Source organism: Alosa sapidissima, chromosome 1 (genome assembly GCF_018492685.1).
Source record: "Alosa sapidissima isolate fAloSap1 chromosome 1, fAloSap1.pri, whole genome shotgun sequence".
In the NCBI taxonomy this organism is placed as follows: domain Eukaryota; kingdom Metazoa; phylum Chordata; class Actinopteri; order Clupeiformes; family Clupeidae; genus Alosa; species Alosa sapidissima.
This window is the reverse complement of record NC_055957.1, coordinates 40,588,764-40,608,378: the sequence shown is the minus strand read 5'-3', so window position 1 is coordinate 40,608,378 and position 19,615 is coordinate 40,588,764. Positions and strand designations below refer to the sequence as shown.

At 42.2% G+C, this 19,615-nt stretch overlaps 1 long non-coding RNA gene across 2 annotated transcripts; it reads left to right on the top strand.

The window, feature by feature from the left end:
* Positions 1-5,395: 5,395 nt before the first annotated feature.
* Positions 5,396-16,346, top strand: LOC121706724. 2 transcript variants are annotated; one of them, XR_006031120.1, is made up of 5 exons: positions 5,396-5,523; positions 6,184-6,469; positions 6,575-6,675; positions 10,751-10,873; positions 16,033-16,346. It is a non-coding gene; the product is annotated as an uncharacterized LOC121706724 (long non-coding RNA). The 2 variants fall into 2 exon arrangements; XR_006031119.1 differs by having other exon boundaries at positions 5,403-5,523; positions 6,196-6,469.
* The last annotated feature ends 3,269 nt before the right edge of the window (positions 16,347-19,615 follow it).

Below are 19,615 nucleotides of genomic sequence, written 5' to 3'. Positions count from 1 at the left end.
TTCTCTACTGGCTCAATTATCACACCACTGTTTTGATTTGCGTAGTTGCGTTAACCCCAACACTGACAATAATGTAGACAGCAAATTTCGATTTCGATTTTCGTGTATAGTCAAGCCTTAAGCCATACCCAAGTAGCCTAAATCGAGGTAATGTTTAATTATGCATGATTTATTTTGTTATTGAATTCGTAGGCTGGGATTACTCTCGGCAACAATTATGTAAGGGACGGCAGGCAGAGCGATGTACAGTGGCAGAGCGACGCACAGTGGCTGAAAGTGGTACTAAAGCTTCTCGCAGCTTCACGCCGCGTAATGCGCGAATGAAGTGGTCATTTGAAAGCGATGCCCACTGTATGTCATACATTATGGGGCTTTTTAATACTTCATAATCATATACCAATGTGTTTATAATGTTTTTTTGGGATACTGTGTATAGACCCTTTCATCAATAAAAACAAAAACAATGCTTGAACGTTCTATTTGGGCCCCAATGTACTTCCTCTGCATTATGATAACATATGGAATGTTAAAAAGGAAGTCTTGTGGGGCCAACTATGATGCTGATAATGGAACTCTCTTGAAAGGGTCCATAGTGCACAATGTTCTAGAGCTTTATAGTGCATTGTGATATTTCAAGCTGCAAGGGCTTATATCATCATAATGCTTTATGAGTGCAGTCATAATTAAGTAGCTATACAGACTTATGAATACTTTATGAATGTGTTTATAATGCTTTATGGGTACTGTTACCCAAGTTGCTAGAAAGTTGCTTGGGTCCATTGTAGCCTAAAACCAACATGGCTGCTAGGGACAAAAATAGAATGTGGTACCTTGAACAGAGGAAGTAGTAAAGTCTCACTTATGAAAGTATATGGATTTCATGTGTTTACATTTATGTCAGGTGCACAGCACTTTAGAGGATCACCGTACTGGATGTTTCTGCGTTTCCATCTTTCAGCATTTCTGAAGGATCCGCACGTCATGTGTCTTAACAGCACAACCTCACCACTGTCACAGGTCAGGTCACCAAATCAACAGCAAACTCTCAAAACACACAGAACATGAGACCTGAGACATGATGAGGCATGAAACACTGAATCAGTCGTGCTTGAAATGGACAAATGACACAGTTTAGTGGAGCATCAATTTGTGGCATGAATGATATAAATGCCTCCCCCGTTCTATCTCCAATGTCTCTACAGATATCACATGTTACAGTCACTTTCACTCTTTGATACATGATATGCCCAGCAGTGTATTTGTCCATGCACAAAAATAGGACGGTCTAGGTCAGACTCCGACAGACAAAGAGACCCCAGCAGGGAAATAAATAAAATGCCATCAGATATGTTCCTTATGGAAATGTTCGGTGTGATGGGGCCACAGCTGTTATGCACAGCTCACTTCTTTATGCAAGAGAGATGGTGTCGGTGAGCCCGGCTGGCTGGCTGGCTGCTGCTACTGCTGCGTGGGCTGCTTTTTTCCCTCCTTTACCTTTCCTCCCTCTCCAGGTGAGATCTGAGCGGTGTGAAGTAAGACCAGCTGGGGGGTCTGCCACATGGAGCGAAGGCAGGCTGGAAGCAGTGAGACAGCCCATAAATCCAGTTCCATCTTGACAGCTCAAATAAATTTGATGTCATGGCAGGGGGTTGAGCAAAATTTGTTAGGGCTGTTGCATGCACTTCTGTGATGGCTGCCTTGAGTTAGATAATCTGCTTTGCTTTAAAACCCAGCTGTCTGTGACTGCACAGAAAGTACCACTATCCTTTCAGCTGTTAAAATTACCTATATTTGTGGGCAATACAAGTCGATATGAATTCCCATTATAACTACAAATAACTTGAGTTTAATTATGATCTTGGGTGGTAGGGGTATGGTGAGTCCATATGACTGTGTCCTAAATAATACCCTGACTTAAGTATCAGATGGTGAAATATCACATGCGGCATCATTGCAAACATCCTGCAGTGCTTTATAGCTCAAGACATATAACACATTTTACAATGGGCCATAATTTGACACCACACTGAAAAACCCTGTGACAGATGGACTGATGCGGGGCACACTGGACGCTTCACGCTTCTTCAGGACTGGCCTTCCTGCCACGTCGTCTGTCACTGACGTTTGCCGCTTTATGGTCCTGTGACATCTTAGTGGGTGATGGAAAGGTTGCCACAGAGGTTTCCGGAAAGTCTCATGCAGTGTTTGTTTGTATCTACAGTGTATATATATATATATAAATTATATATCAAATTTGGTCTGACAAACAACACCTGTCATACGGTAACTGCAGCCACTGGCAGATATACTGTGCAGGTGTCACATAGACGTGTAGGTTAAGCTATGTTTTAGAATGGTCATCCATCCCATACCACATCAAAATCAAAAATCAATATTTATTTAATATCTTTTTACGAGGTAGAGAAAGATGTTCACAATCAACAGGCTTCAAGCCCATCTGAATGGACACCTCAATCACTGTGTGAAAAATGGGAATACTCTGAAAGACTAGTCTACATTCAGCTGACCCGTATTTGTATAACCTGGATACCATTAATTTAACTTCTCCAGGCTCCAGCCTTTGTAAATATTTCATGAATATTTTATGAAGTGTACATCGAATGTCACTTTACTATACAAGTTGTGAAGTATTCGTAATCACTGAGTTTAACACTGGGAGGTAAACTAGCCTACATTCAGCTGACCTGTATTTGTGTAACCTGGAATGGTTGGACATTCCCAGTAGCAAAAGATGAGAAATCATCTGCAAAGGTTACATTATAAAACAAATACATTTTTATGAAACAAAAATGATTTGCTTGACCATGTTCTGTCTTTTTGGCACTGTGAGTAGCCCATTGACTCAGATGTGACGTGATCAGGTAAGATGTGACGTGATCAGGTAACAAAAACTGCAATGCTGCTTTGCAATTGTTGGACTTTTATTTTGACAAGTTGTCGTCGTTCTGTCTTCCACATTCATGAAAGGCTTGGTATGAATGTTGAGTCATGTCTCATGAAACAGTCATGAATGCTTTATGTGCAGTTTATAGCAGCTGCTATGAATGTGTTATGAACTCACCCGTCAAGTAAAGTGTAACCAAAAAATCCATCTATTTTTTTCCATCTATTGTCCAACATGATTTTATCTGTCCAAATACATGTCCTTCCACGTAATGAGAATATCCCGCTGCTTTGAGCTTCTGATAGCAATCAATTACTCCAAATTGGTGATCTATTCATTTACATTGAGGTGGCTGAGTGGAAGATGAATGTATGAACTCAAACTGTGTGTTTAGCCATCTGACGCTGTGTTGATTTGTTTCCCAGCCCCTGGTGGTTAGCAGTAAATTAACTGTGTTATTGTTCTTGATGGAGTGTGAGGGGCCATGTTTCACTTTTAAAGTGCCCCCATTCTACAGGACCTCGGGGGAGAAGAAGAGTGAAAGTGTTTCGTGATCGCAGCTCCTCCCGAGGAGCAGAAGGGCTCTCAAGAATGGCTCGAGAGACGCCGCTAGGAGAAAGGGAATGGAAGGGGAGGGTTAAGAGCTGTTAAAGTATGTGTGGGTACATGTTGACCTAATGCCCCCCTATATTTTATGCACACAACTACATCACAAATAAAACAGGAGGGCTGCCTACAGCCGTGTGGCGGCGGACTCTAGATGTGTGCGTGGGAGAAGAATTTATATGACCACTGTATTTCACAGGAGATCAGTCCAATCACTCGGCCAGCAGACTGCCTTTATATCAAAGCGAAACGCGCAGCCTCCAATGGGAGTGTTTGTTCTCCTTCAAAGTCCTTAGAGGTTGATAGAGGAACACAACAAACACATTTGTTCTTTGTGGCCACTTTGTGGTGTATTTGTCGTCTGTGGAGATTTATTAGGGGAGCTTTGTGGTGGCTGACTTGTAAATCTGCACAGAAACCTTGTGCCCTTGCTTCTCTCTCTCTCTCTGTTATGTTAATTGAAGATGTGTCAGTAAAGAGCCATGGCATTTTTGCTGTCACACAGAACTGAGTGAGGTGAAAGCAGTAGAGGGTTTGCTTTTTTTCCAGTAGTTTCTTGATTGCTTGTTACGATACAATACGATACAACACAACTTTATTTGTCAGTTTGTTCTGAAATTCTTTTTGCATCCCTAGGCAGCTCATTTAAGTATAGGAGGACAGCATACAAAGGACAGAAACAATACATACATGTAAGACATATAGTAGCATCAATAGACAGGCATGTAGATATACATGTAGGGCAGATAGACAGATAGACAGATACTTTATTGATCCGAACTAATTTGTATAGATGGCAGCACCATCCCTTGCTCCAACCAGGTCAAGAGCCTTGGTGTCATACTGGACAACACACTTTCATTTAGTGCGCACATAAACAGTATGTCTCGAAGTGCTTTTTTCCATCTAAGGAACATTGCACGGCTTCGCCCAGCGCTCACCCAGCAGAGTGCAGAAGTCCTTGTAAATGCGTATGTGACATCGCGCCTTGACTACTGTAATTCCATCTTGTCCGGAATCCCTAACAAGCTACTCCATCGGCTCCAACTAATTCAGAATTCTGCAGCAAGGATTATTATAGGCTCCAAATCCACTAGTCATGTAACACCATTACTGATGCAACTGCACTGGCTTCCAGTTGCCTACAGAATACATTTCAAAGTCCTACTCCTGGCATACAAGGCTCTACACAATTATACCCCCACCTACCTCACTGACCTCCTAGAAGTCTACACTCCTGCCCGCTCACTGAGATCCTCCTCAGCAGGCCTACTGCATGTCCCTAATGTGAACCTCAGCACCCAGGGAGAGAGGGCTTTCAGCTACATAGCCCCCAAGCTGTGGAATTCACTGCCAGACTACATGAGACATTGTGACTCAATTACTGACTTTAAAAGCACACTTAAAACATATCTCTTCAAGATGGCTTATGGACTGACTGACTGACTGATTTTTACTTTTTTACTTTTTTATTTTTACTTTTACTTTATTTTTTTGAGATGACTATAATTTTACAACCTTTTTGTTTTTGTTTATTTGTGAAGTGACCTTGGGTGACATGAAAGGCGCTCTAAATAAAATGTATTGTTATTTATTATTATCCCCAAGGTGAAGTTCAAGGCCAATTAGCCATATGACAGTATCAACCAAAGATTCTAGAACAGAGCTCTGTTCTAGAACCGTTGGTATCAACAGACAAACATGAGACATAGCCACAAAAGATAGTATGTTTGTTTGTATGTAGTAGTTGTTTATTTGTTTGTATGTACTTGGTTTCTGGGCTGTCACAGTGGCACTTGAAACCTGGTGGAGTGTGCGGGTGCAGGTGAAGCCGAGCTGGAGAGGCTGGGGGTGGAGGGAAAGGGGTGGTGGGTGGGGTGTAAAGTGCAATGCAATGCCCTGAGTTTCATTTCCTCCCAGAACACCCATGGGGGTGTTAAGGCAGCATTAGAGGACTTGTTTAAGGACCCTGCTCAGTCAACAGACCTGCCGAGAGAGGGGGAGAGACGATGGTAGGAGCAAGAGGGATGACGGGGTGGAAAAGAGGAAGGAGGGATGAAGGAGGAAGAAAAGGGGCTATTTCCTGTCAAAAAACGCACATATAAGCAACATCTCAGACTGGAAAAACTGAAATATACTCTTAGAGGTTCGATTGGGAAATTTTATAAGACTTGGCAACCCTTCATGGATTACATAGAGTCCAGGCATTCCTCTTAACATTTGCTACCCTTATTAGGTTATACTTTTTTATTTTTTTTAAATTGATTATGATATGTAGCGGCTCCCTGTTGATATTAATGTTGATTACTGTTTAGTGTTTTGTGTGTCTTTATGATTTTGTTGGATGGGTGTAAATGTGCATTGTCAGTATGCTTTAATGTATGTGTGTATAGATATGTACATGTGTGCAGACATTTGTGACGGCATGCACTCAGACCACACTGTTTGTTTGTTAACTTGGAAAATCAATGAACAGAAGTAAAAAATAAATAAAAAAAACGCACATATATGAATGTAAAAAATAAACATGTCACACAACCATGCTGTATCATCTATACTAATTAACTGAGTGCTAATTGCTGCTAATCAGGAGTGTTTGTGCTTGAAGAAATCAAGCACTGTTAGGAAAGAGGGTTTTTTTTTGGTTGGTCTAGAAGAGTTATTTTTTGTAGCTTTACCCCTAGATTCCTCTGAACACCAGAGGACTCCAGAGGCGAGCAAGTGGATATGTATTGAACACGACCACAACCAGGTTGCACCTAATCCTGCCAGTTCCACACCTCAGAGCAAAAAAGAGTCTTACGGTGAGAACTCCTGCATCCTGCTGAATCCCGCCGTTGGCTGCAGGCAGGCAGTCCGCTCCACACAGCCTCCGCCTCTGCCAGAGCTTCTGAAGCAGACAGCTGTGGCCCCCAGGTCGACTCCCTGAATACAAAGGAGCCCCATCAAGGCCTTTAGGTGAGTCAGTTCATTATGGAACGGGGCCAAGGAAACGACGGATGGCGCCGGCTGCGTGCAGTGCTTACAGCTGACATCTTTACTGTTGTTTCCCATTATGTTTAGAGTGGAGTCAGTTAGTGGAATTAACGGAGCAGTCTGTGGCAGAGGGGAGATGGCCTGCTTCACTCTGTGGCTGTCCACACACACAGCTTTAGCATGTGCTTGTAAGTAAGACTTGTGGTGATGCATTTTGATGGATTATATTTAGACTTGTTACAACATCTTCATAACATGCACTTTATGTTTTATATATTATAACTTGTGAATGTGGTTGAATCAAACCTGGTTTTATGAGTATGTGTTGTCTAGTGCTGGTTAGACAAGCCAATGTGACATGCTGTCAGGTGTGAATGGAGTCTCACTTTGTCCTCACTTGTTTAAAAACCAAGAGCTTATAAAGTGTCGTTTTGATTATGGGTATGTGTTATATTTCAGTGCCTGTGTGTGTGTGTGTGTGTGTGTGTGTGTGTGTGTGGTCTATTGCAGTTATAATGAGCATCTAGGGTACTGGCTGATCCTCTGAGTCAGTTGAATTTGTGGGGGTTTGTGTGTATTTGTGAGAATAAATCCAGTGCAGCGTGCAAGTCCCTTCCATGTGCCAGCCCAGATGAGATAGAGAATCAGAAATCAGTGCTAATGCTAGAGGCTGTAGAAGAGGGCTTCTGGCCCCTGAGACAAGGGAACCAATGTGTGTGTGTGTGTGTGTGTGTGTGTGTGTGTATATGTGAGAGAGAGAGAGAGAGAGAGAGACAGACAGACGGGAAGAAGAGTGGGAAAAAGATGAACATTGATTTATTGCAGTGTTGATGAGAAGCGGCATGCCAGGAGACGGCGCACCACAGGACTAGGTGGGCGCTACATAAAACAGGCCCTCTGATAGTAATTGCTGTGAGGGTCTCAGCAGAGCCGGTGCGATATCGCAGAGAAATTTATGCAATCCCCCATCCCCGAAATCCCTCTCTCATTTCTGCCCAGCTCATGTTGTCACTGAAGAGAGACTCTCTCTCTCTCTCTCTCTCTCTCTCTCTCTCTCGCTCTCTCTCTCCCCCTCAGCCCTCCTCACCTACCTCCATTTCTCCTCCATCCCTTCTCCACTCTAACACCCACACAACACTGCCTTGGACAGCTCAGAGTATTCCTGCTGTGATCTGAACTCGGAAAGTAAAATGCTCTGTAGCCGGATGTCTCGTAAAGCCAAAAAATCACTAATGAAGATTCAGCCGCAGACCCTACAGCACTTTAATCAATATAAACAGTTACAAACAGTGGACCATTTCAGCTACATACAAACATACATATACATACGTTTACTACTTGCATTTGCATTTGATAAACAACAGCTGAGTCAACCGCCGGCTAATAGAAGTTAATACAAGAAACAGGAGAGAATATGTGTTTGCTTGTGTTTACATAGTGGGCGACATCCCCATGTCAGACAGCTGAGTTAATAACTGCCATAAATATTTTATGATGAACTAGGCGATTCTGTTTGTTTCACAGCAGCATGTGTCAATGTGTGCATTAACAGGTAGAGAGAAGTGTAGTGTTGGTTATAACAAGTGGAAGAGTTCATTAAAACGGATGGTGCAGCAGTCCCACATCACCAACCTATTACCGTGCCTCTCACTCTGATATGGAAGTGATTTGAGCGGCTGTTTTATGGTGCCTCTGTCTCTGACTACAGTGCAATTTGCTGAAGCACTCCCACCCTATCTGAGTGTCGGCCGGCCGGCCAAAACGGGAGTGGGCACAGTTGATAGTGCTGACAAAGACGAGGCCCATCCAGTCATGGCTCCCGGCCAGGCCTTACCTCTGGGGCTGAGCGACGGGCAGTTAGATGCATGGCTGCGCTTGGGTCCTGTGTGCTTGTGTTATGTTAGAGAGCTGCTTGAAGCCTTTACTATACTTACATCCACTCAGTGTTAGCATTCCACAGAGAAAGTGGGATTCAGCAGATTCATCTCTCTCTCCATGTGCATACTTCATTTGTTGTTCTTGGTGGACGCTTCTGTCTAAAATTACAACAACAATAATAAATGTTACATTAGCATTAATATTGAAAGTTTAAATTAAGGTCAAATAAATAAATGAAAACAGACTAATGATAACAATAGGTATATTTCCAGCGAATGTATTGCTCTGTTAGTTTACAGTCCAGAACATTTGCAATGGGTTGTAGCTGGTATATAATGAAGTCTTATGCCATGTCTAAAGGATATAGCTGATATATAATGAAGTCTTATGCCAGGTCTAAAGGAATTCCAGAATAGATGTCCAGAGGGTACGAGAGAGCAAAGAAACTCCTGAGAAATAGCACAGATTACTTGTCATCACCTGCGAATGATTCATTTCTCAGAATGTGGGAAAATCCTACTTGTGCTTTTACTTGCTCTAAGCCACTGTAAAACACCAAACTAAATAGTGTCAGTGTAGTCGGCATCCTTGTGCTATATTAGAGTCATTAAACTCTTTTACTGAACTAAGGCTAAGTCCATGAAGTCTATACCTGTCTAAGTGGAGATTCTAATTGAACTTCTCCGCAGCTAGACTCGAACTGTCCTTCCCCGGATGGGCGTGCGCCGCCTGAAGTTTGCGTTTATTTGATGCTCCATTGAGATTTGAACATTTCTGAGTCATAAATAAGCTATAGTTTACTGCCGGCAGCTGAGGAACTCTGCTACATCATTTGGAGCACGAATGGGCAGGCGCCTGAGGAAAATGGAGTCTGCACAAAAAGGGGTGGCTAACTTTAACACACATAATGATTACTTGAGCGAGCCCGCCGCTTAATAATTTACACTTCCTCCTTCCTCTTCTTCCCTCAGCTCATCAGCTAACTTTTAAAATGTGATTCCCTCAGAGGTTAGGGCCACAGAAGAGAGAGGGAGTGAAATACACACAGAGGAAATCAGGGGACAGAGACGGGGAAAAGCCAGGCCATCAGATCATGTTTGGAAAAGATTTTATATGATTTGTTTACTTTTTTTTAAAGGGGCAGGAGTCCCATAATGAGTAAAGCTCAAACAACTGCATCAGTCATGGTTTGCCTAATCGAACTGAGCAGTCACTGGGATGCAAAACTTCTCATTTTTTCAGTAGAGACAGTGACGCCATTTTAGAGGAATAAAAATGCCTGCTGACATCAAATGGAACTTGGGGTTAAATGGGAATCAAACCTTTACTCATACAGCAAACTAAATCATGTTTGGAGGGTTTTGACAATAGCTCTAGCAGCCAAAACAACCCTCTTAAGCTATGCCACAGTGTTTGGATCAGATCTACTAACAGGCACACTGACTACCCAATGTGTGTTTGTGTGTCTGTGTGTGTGTTGAGGGGGGGGGGGGGGGGGGCAGCCGGATCAAGAGGTTGAGAGCAGGAAGCCCCGTGGGAATAGAATTTGTGTGACACTTCTGTGGCCTCTGACGGAGGACACTGCTTTTATTGGGGTCCAGTGTCCCCTAGGCAGGCAGGTGGGCGGGCAGGCAGCTGGCATCAGTATGCAGAGCACTGGGGCCCTGTCAGGCTTTATTAAGTGACATCAGTGGGGCACTGCCAGCAGGTGCCAGCCCAGCCAAGATGGGAGGATGAAGTAGAGGAGGGAGGAAGAGGAGGAGGGAGAGGTAGAGTGTGTGTGTGTGTGTGTGGTGGTGGTGTGCGGGGAGTGGGGGGGGTTAGGTAGGCTTGAGGGGGGGGGCAGCGCTGGTCTGACAACGTACATGTAGCAGCGTGGGCTGGTAGTCAGAGAGAGAGAGAGAGAGAGAGAGAGAGAGAGAGAGAGAGAGAGAGAGAGAGAGAGAGAGCAACAGTAAATCTGATCTCGTTATCAGTCAGTGAGGCATCTCAAGTATGGTAAAAAGCCAGGCATGCATAAGCATATCATATATATATATGAGAGAGAGAGAGAGAGCGCATATCCCAATGATGAAATCACAAGATGGTGAATAAAACGTTTAATCATGGTTAATCTAAAAACGATGTATGCAAGACAGGTTGTGGGCAGAGATGTCTTAATGTTAGACAGAGATACAGAAAACACATGCTGTGCAATTTTGGGAGAAATCTGCTGTTTTGTTGTTGTTTTTTGTTTTGTTTTTTCTCTCCTGATTCCTTCTCACAAGTAAAAGCAGTGAGCTACTGCACCAACAGCGAATGTTCTGAAAATGTTTATCCTTTGTTCCTATTGCTTTGATTATCCCAAAAGTTGCCAAGCGCTTGAGAACATTTCACTGTTGCCAGGCAACAGCAGCCCCCTGACTAACCAGGCAGTGACAACACGCCAGTGCCGTTAATGAGGATTCAAAAACCCCTGAAGTTCAGATTGCTGAGGCGCCACAGAGCTCCTTCTATCAGAACACAGAGGTGGGTATACTTCACACGACTGCCGCTTTAAAATAAACATACACACACACACACATATACAGACACATAGAAAGAGAGAGAGGGAGACAGACATGCACACACGCAAACACACACACACACACACACACGCGCGCGCGCACACAAAACAATACAATACCAACCCTTGATGGGAGCATGCAGCCAATTGTCTCGGAGACTTGAGCACAAACACCGCCTCTCTGCTGCATGAGCAGTCAGCCTTCTCCAAATAGCCAAATCAACAGATTTACGCCGCGTCATACTGTTTATGCGCCATTGGCTTTTCTTCCCCTCCAGTCTTTAGATTAATGTCTCCATCTAGTGCCAGATTCTGATGGAGACTGCAAGCCGACTGCCACCAGATCCCCCAGCGATCCCAGAAACCTCTGTCAAAGGGAAATGAATACCCAAACACCAGGCAGCAGCCCCATGGGCAATATAGAGTGCATGCATGGGATTATTATGATTTATGGCTAGTAAACGGATAGCATTTCATTGTAAAATGTCACATTGGAGACTTGCTGTGAGATTAATCACCTTATAGACCACATATGGTTGTGGAATCATGTTACAGACCACATATGGTTGTACAATCATGTTATTGAGCATTTATGAAGGTTCCTGCAGCACTGTGTTATAGTTGCACTGAATACGTCCTTTTATGTTGTTTAGTGAGGGAGCCGCCTACTCCCAGGTGCATCCACTGAATCTGTGGCAGAAACACTCTGCTGATAATTCTTCATGACAATTTATAGTGTCTATAATACCAGAGGCATTTCACATGGACTTCGAGACCAGCCATCCATTCCCTGTAGGCCAGGACAGGAGCACACATTAAATACTGGCTAAAGCTCATTGCAGCGGATGAAGGGACCTCGATCTCTAATGAAGTCAAGGGCTTGCTCACCCCGGAACCCCACCACCACCACTCTGTCTGCTTTCTCCAAATCTTTGCTTTCTCGGCAGGTGTTCTCATAAACCAGCCTCCTTAATTTTACATTTCCCTCTGAGCAGGCAGCTGAGCTTGCCTGCGAAAGTTTATTTAACTCACAACCCACTGGAGGATTGCCCTTTCGTATGCCAACTGCTGAGCTGGTAGAGCTCAAGGCAAAGAAAACTGATATGAACTCTTGCTACAAAATACAAATCCACCCCCCCCCCCCAAAAAAAAGAAGAACATATGCATGTGTGTGTGTATGTGTGTGTGTTGGTGAATACATTCAGGTGGGGTGGGAGTGGTGTGGTATCATTGAAAAAATGTAACTCCTTATAACATGGTCGATTAGAACTCCCCGTTGTAAGATATTGAGTTAGACAGCAATGTAATAGCTCTGCCTTGCCATCACTTGTTGTGTGGACTTCTTGTTCCAGTCACTTGTGTTTAATTGAGAATTCACAAAATACTACGACCAGTGACCCACAGGCAAAATATCCATGGACCTATCGACTAGCCGGTGTGGTCTGAGATGGAGCTAATGACCTGCGGAGCTGCTTAATAAACATAGACATGTTTGCAAAGTGGAGCTTAATCATTTTCAGTAGAAACTATGACTAACAGTTGTTTAGTGTCAGAAAGAGAGGGCTTTGGAAACAATAGCACTCTCAGAAATGCAAAAAAATGAAGATATTTGGCTTACGTTTTATGCCAACAACGCTCCAAGCCAGACACATACAACTAACACCCACGTATTAATGCTTAAGAGTTGTGGAAAATGACGGCTCAGATACTTTTTCTGCTGCTGCTTCATTTTGATCAGAGTGTCAAGGTGATCCTGCCTGTCATGTTCATGCCCCAGTCCCATGTTAAATGCCTTCTGCAGTAAAGGGGAGATTTGAAACATCACACTGAGATGCCAAATCTATCAAATGAGTCACAGAGTGCAGGCTTTGCGCTCCTGCCTATTCTTCTTAGGAAAAGTGGCTTTTGTAACAATGATTTAAATCCAAGATGCAATTTATCTCCTCATGCATTAGCATTAATGGGATATTTCAAGGCGATATGCACAAGTCTGACACACTATATTCAGCTCTAGAGATGTGGGGTGATCCTTTTCAGCCCATATGTGGCGGAAAGTTTAATTTATACCGTTAAAGAATCTTGTGAGGCGTTGGAGCTGCTCGGCCGCTAATGTGACCATTAGCTACATGGTGGTGATCCGTCTTTATCTTTAAGCCCCATTGAGGCCCACCTGATGCTGTTGACCTTGAGAACAAAGAGGAACGCAGCTCTCTGTTGGTCTCTCTCCTCTCCTCTCGCTGCGGTCACCTGTCACTCTGTATGGCTGAGAATACTGATTGGGCAGAACTGTTTTGATCAGTGCACAGATGGATTGCCACCACAACATGTCAATGAAGATGAGTGCTTTGCTTTGCCACAGATACAAATGAGCTGTCTGGCGTGTTTGTATGTGGGCTGCATAGCTATGCTCCCTGTTGTTTAGTGGAATTTTAATTCAGACTTTCTAACAAAGCCAAACAACTGTAATCAGATATTTCATATTCAGTGGATAGGCTACTATCCTACATGTGCATGTATGGATGTATGATTTGTGAGCCCATCATGGAAAGGCAAAGCATTTTACCATTCATATTTAAAGAGACTCCCGATACTGTTTTACATGCTGTCAGCCACAGTGTTGCATTTATTTGCACTTTGCTACTGGCCTGATCAGCATAACCCATAACCCATTTGTTTCGGGGTTGAAGATATGAAGTTGTTGGTATGCTGGGCAGCTGGAGACGCTGTCTTTTGTTCATAATTGGAATGTCTGCTCACCATTCCTAATGAGCAACACCCCTCAGAGGTAGCCATGCGCTGCCGGCTCGAATCAACAGAGAAAATAAGGGTTTAGAGGGACAAACAAATATTATGTTGAGGTACTGTTGATGTATTCTGATGGTGGACAGAAATTACACAATAATGCCACTTATAGTCTCCATCATAAGTCAATTCTTATTATCTTACTGATTTAGCGCAATCAACGCATTTTTGTCTTTAGTTGTTATCAAGGCCTCCGGAATGAGTTTCAAAGTGGTGGGTCAATGCCCAGGCCAGCCTTGTCAATTCTCACACAGTTTGAAACAGAAAGAGTTAGCCGAAAGACATGCAGGGTCATCATATGACTCATGTTATAAACATTACCCCATCCATACCACACACTGTCTGCTACATTTACACCGGCAATTCTACTTTAAATTAAATTGTGCAAGGTAATACTTTACCTTGTTCTCTGATATGTAGTGGCCAGAATAAAATGTAAATGTCTTACCTTGGCCTATAGGACAATGGATCTGCTCCTTGCTATCTCAATTCTATGACCCAGCTGTACATCCCCAACCGCACACTGCGGTCCTCTGATGAACGTCTGTTGTGTCGACCAGGCATAAACGCTAGGGCAAATTCAAGACTCTTTTCCTCAGTGGTTCCTTGTTGGTGGAATAAGTTGCCCAGTGCTATCAGTTCCTGTGATAGTTTTGGGTCTTTCAAGATTAAAGACATATCTGTTCAGCATATACTTAATTATTTAAGTGGTTCTTATGAGTTATGATTTGTATATTATGGTATGTGTTTATTTTCATTAGGTTATTGATATTTATTGGCATTGCATTGACACCATTGTTTATTATTGCTATTTTCCTTAATGTAGTCTTACCAACATTTTAAAACAGTTCATTTCTAACTATTATATTGTTTTTATTTTTAAGTTGCTTTGGACAAAAGCGTCTGCTAAATCATATAACCATAACCATAACAGAAGGTATGTACAGTAGCTTTGGTCTGTCAAAAAAATGTGGCCAGGGAACATTTTAGCAGATATCTAGTGCCCTTTATGCTTATCTGGCACCCAAATGAATAATGAAGACCTTTAAGTGGCCTTGCAGCCAATGACAGTTCACAACAGGCTCAAGTGACTTTTACCTGAATCTCCAACTTGAAATGGTATGTAATGTCTAGAGGGGGCGGTGATCAGAGGGATGCATCGCATCACACTCTGTGTTCAGCGTCACACTCCATTTTTGTTCAGATTGTCACATTTTATAGCGGTCCCTTCAAACTCCAAGATTTACATATGAAGCAAGAAACAACTGTGTTTCGGGCTCAAGGTAGCTTTGTGGCCATACACCACACTCTTCTTATTCAACAGAGCCAATGTAAAAATGCTCTTCCCAGTCTATGTCTGCTTTAAATTGGCCAATTAATCATCATTTAGATAATCACAGTATATTTTCCATCCATTGATGACACAGAGGACGTGATAAAGACTTTGAGGGTGGAGTGCATTTAATGTTTTAAGCTTTACACAGAGTGAATGTTTGGCTAATTCTCATTCAGAGTTTGGGGGCATTTGTGCAGCTGATCCCATTCCCACAGAGATACAGTAATCTACAGCATCTCCTCAAATAAAACAAAGCAGTAGCTTATAACAGCGGACTCTGTTACCACTGTGATGGTTAACTTCTCTTATTATGAAGCAACATGGATGGAGTTCTTCATTTAGGGCACTTGTGAAAGCCAGAAGTGGGGGTGCATGAAAGAATCCCCACACCCCCGGTTTCTGCACGCTAACTTATCTAAGGGTATCAAGGCTGCTTCAAGCTACAGCAGAACGACTGTCTTTAAATTATGCAGGCAACTTTCAAAATTTAATTTCATCTCCCAAACGTCCTTTAAACTCACAAGACAAATTTGCATTACTGACTACTTGGTCACACTGACACACTAGGACTTAGGATACACTAATCAATCTATATCTTCACCTGGATAAATTATGGTGGGAGTGGGGTTAAACTCACTGGCATATTGACCTCCGATTATGCAGCATGCCCACAGAAAATCATTTGGTAATGAGAGCATTATTCAAAGAATACCAAGAGTAGCCCTAAGATTGTGACTGCGCACAATCCCAGAACAAGGGTGAGAATTCCAGGGCAAGTATGCTTGCGGTAGAATGTCGGGGTGGGAATGAGAGGGGCAGATAGTCAATCCCTCAGCATCCAGGCCTTTCATCTCCGCACCTGTGGGGGTAATTAAGAGTATGATCCCTCTTTGATCCTTTGAAGTTAGATAGTGTGCACAATGCAATATGTGAGGGGGAGCGCAAGCTCCAGTAATTGGGATTTTTTTTTCTTTCTTTAAGCAGAACAGATTGAGGGTGAGAATGAAGATGTGCTGGAGGAGGAGAGAGGAAAAAGAGCACAGCAGGCTGCCTTCTTCCCGGAGTCAACCAAAGACTTCATTTTCATATTCAATAGATCGACAATCCTTTACCTCTGCAAGTATTCAATATCCTCTCTGAAGAGGAAAAGCATTGTGTTTGGCATTATAGTGTCAAAGAGGACAGCAGAAAAGAACACTAAGCACTTTGATAAGAGGACATTATATTGAAGACTTCCTTCAGAAAACTTTTCATTCTACTGATCTATTAGCAAACCATACTGATGCTACAGATGAGAGACGGTACCACTTAGAACAGTAATTATGTATTAGTTAGAAGGACAATTATTATTATTATTATTATTATTATTATTATTATTATTATTATTATTATTATAATTATAATAATTATTTATACTTGTTTGTACAATATTATATGTAAGTTCATTGATTTCTACAAGAGCATGCTATTTATCTAGAGTTAATATGTGTAATAAGTTTTTTTTTCACTTAGCCAATGTTCGTAAGTGTATAGCAACTGTATTCTTACAGAAAAACATGTATTGGGAGTTATGGGAATGCATCTTTACCTATTAACTAGATAATTACCATGTGGTGTGCCTAAGATATACTGGTCTAGCAAGTATATGTAGCTAGTAGCAACATTTGTTGATCAAGTCATATGTCTAATAACTGGTCATACGAAACATACAGTGCGACTCATGTGAGTGCTATATATGTACTATGCCCCTTATCAAACACGTTTGTAGATCATTTCTGTTTGTCTGTTCATCCACCTCCCTCTCTGCATGTTTGGCAGCATGTTCCATTCTGCCTCAGAGCACCAGGAGCACCTGACACTAAACTTGCTCACCGTACACTGGGTAATAATAAGGACGACCTTGATATGATGTATGTCCTCCTCCTAAGAGCTGAAGTGGAGGGGACAAGAGGAGCAAGAGGATGTGGGAGAACAAGAGTGACAAATGCATGAGACTTGCCTGTCTGCCGGTGCACCTGCACTAGACATCTCATCTCTGTAAGCCTGCATCCCACCCCCTCATAAGCAGGTAGGGAGGTGGAGGAAAGGGGTGAAAGCTCTGAATGAATATGGCATCAACCTATGGAGGTTCAGTTTGCAATACTGATGCTAGGGCTTGTAAAACAAAAATAAAGTGCGAAGCACTGAAGGCTTGATACACAGCATCTGTTTTGTAAAACCGAGACATTTGTACTGATGTAAATAGAGGACTAATAACAAAGTTAAAGGGGTGTGAAGCATTGAGCCATGAATACCTCAATGTGTTGACTGTATAGCATAGCTGATATTCATCTACTGTTTATTATCTGCTGTGACAGAGGCCAAAGAGTGCACACAGACCCCACGTTGGATGCAATAACTATCTGCCAAGACCATCTTCAGAAGAAAGAAGGTAACATTTCCATGGAAACAACTATTGGTACTATTGCGAAAATTATTGTATCCAATAATAGAGCACAATCATATTAAAATTTACTTTGTTTGTGCATGAGACGATAAACAAATGACAGGCCTTAAATATTGTACACATACAGTCCAGTTTACTCAATTTGGTCTAGACGGTAAGCTTCTGAGTTCATTTAAATCTTTCCTCATTTACGTCAAAATAAGATCAAAACATTTGAGTTTTCCTTCTGGTCATCCAGTTGCTGTGAACACGGAACCCATTTCATGGTTCACCACTAAAAATGCTATTACCAGAGCCCTTCTGCTGGACAGCCACGCTTCACCTCACACAACTGGGGGACATCATTAAACTATTCATTATAAATGAGCACAAGTGATCGCTTTTTGTGTGATTGGAAAACTCCTAGAACAAGACAAGAACAAGATAGACAAAATAAGTTGCAGCAGACACTACGAAACAAGGTAGAAGCAAACGAGAGTGGGATCACGTTTGGTCAACAACCTATCAATTTTCAAGTGGAGAGCAACAAGCCACATGGGCCACGTTTTCTCACTAGTTTTTGATGACCCCAATATATCTCAGTCACCCTGTGCACCAGCTGGACTTTAAAGAGTGGGGAAAAAAACACCAAGAAGGTGGGTGGAGAAGGTGTTATAACAATAGTCTGATTTTATACAGAGAGTGAAAATGGTGTAATGAACAAACCTCTGTCATTTAGATTAATTTGCCCTAATTATTCTCAAACATGAGAACCTTGAAGTGGAGGGATAATGGAGCTAAATAAATCCACACAGACATAACCGACAGTCAAAGTATGCTGTGACCTTTCCACCAAAATAAACAATGTAGGATCCAAAATCTTCTGAAATGCAAAGGCTGTTCAAGGGGCTTGTTCAGTTAAAATTGTATGTTAAATTGTATTTAAGTGTGTGTGTTTTCTCACAGATATTGTCATAGGTATGGTATGAAAATAGCACCTTTTTGAACTGACATTGCTACTCTCTGTTTTCATGTTTTCTGACTCATGCACAGGTAAATAGAAGCCTAATTGCAGGTCACCTTTTGCGTTCTGTGTGGGGAAACAGTAAAAACTGTGCTAGCGCAGCGGTAGTCATAATAATGTCATAGAGCATGAGCAAACATTTAGAAAAGGAATCTCTATTTTGCTGTAGGTACACAGCAGAGACTAATCAGAGAAGCACAGCAAGCATATAGCCACATTGGGGGTGCGAACAACAACATGTGAACAACTGGTCCTCAGGTAATAAGAAGCCCTTGGAGATGTCATGTTTGTGTCCATTGAATGATGGAGTCGAGGCACATGTGATCAATACCAAGACTTAAATGAAACAGGCACGAGAGCCAAACACACAACCAAGAAATATCGTACTCACAGACAGCCTTCTACAGAGAAGACAAGACCAGACAACCAGTGAAACAAAGGGAGCAGGTGTAATACACAAAGAACAGATGCAGAGAGCTCAGAGTGGAAGCAAAGACACAGATGAGTAGTCAGGGGACCAGGAAAGCTGGTAGGAAACCTAAGAACTGACAGGAGAAATAACAATGATCTGGCCACCTTATACTGTATGATCATCAATGATTGAAAGAAATCTGAGCATATCAACTATAATAAAAGTTGTTTACTGTACTCACATGCAATTTGAACATGTCTATTCCAACAATGCAAAGCAGGCAGTTTCTGCAGTGGATCATCCTCATTTAGCTCTGAGTTACCAAATCACATCAGGCTTGAAATTACCCAATGCATTATATATGATTTTCAGTTTTTGGCCCATCATTGAAGTTTTTAATCTTTAGTCATGTGATCCCAAAATGTCTCAGTATGGCCATTTTAGATAAATTAGAAATAAGTAGCAATTCCACAGGCCTGATACCATGTAATCCTCATCAAATTAGATTAGACATTTGTTTCTTGGTTATTACAGGACAATATGCTGTTTCTTATCACTCTATCCTACATTTACAACTATTAGTAATTTTTGGATGATTAGGAATTGATTTCCCTAACTTATACCATGAATATTATTGATCTGTAAATTCAAGTGCAACCCAAAAATGTTTTTGGATGGCACAAAAGCCCATCCAAAGGGGGATTTT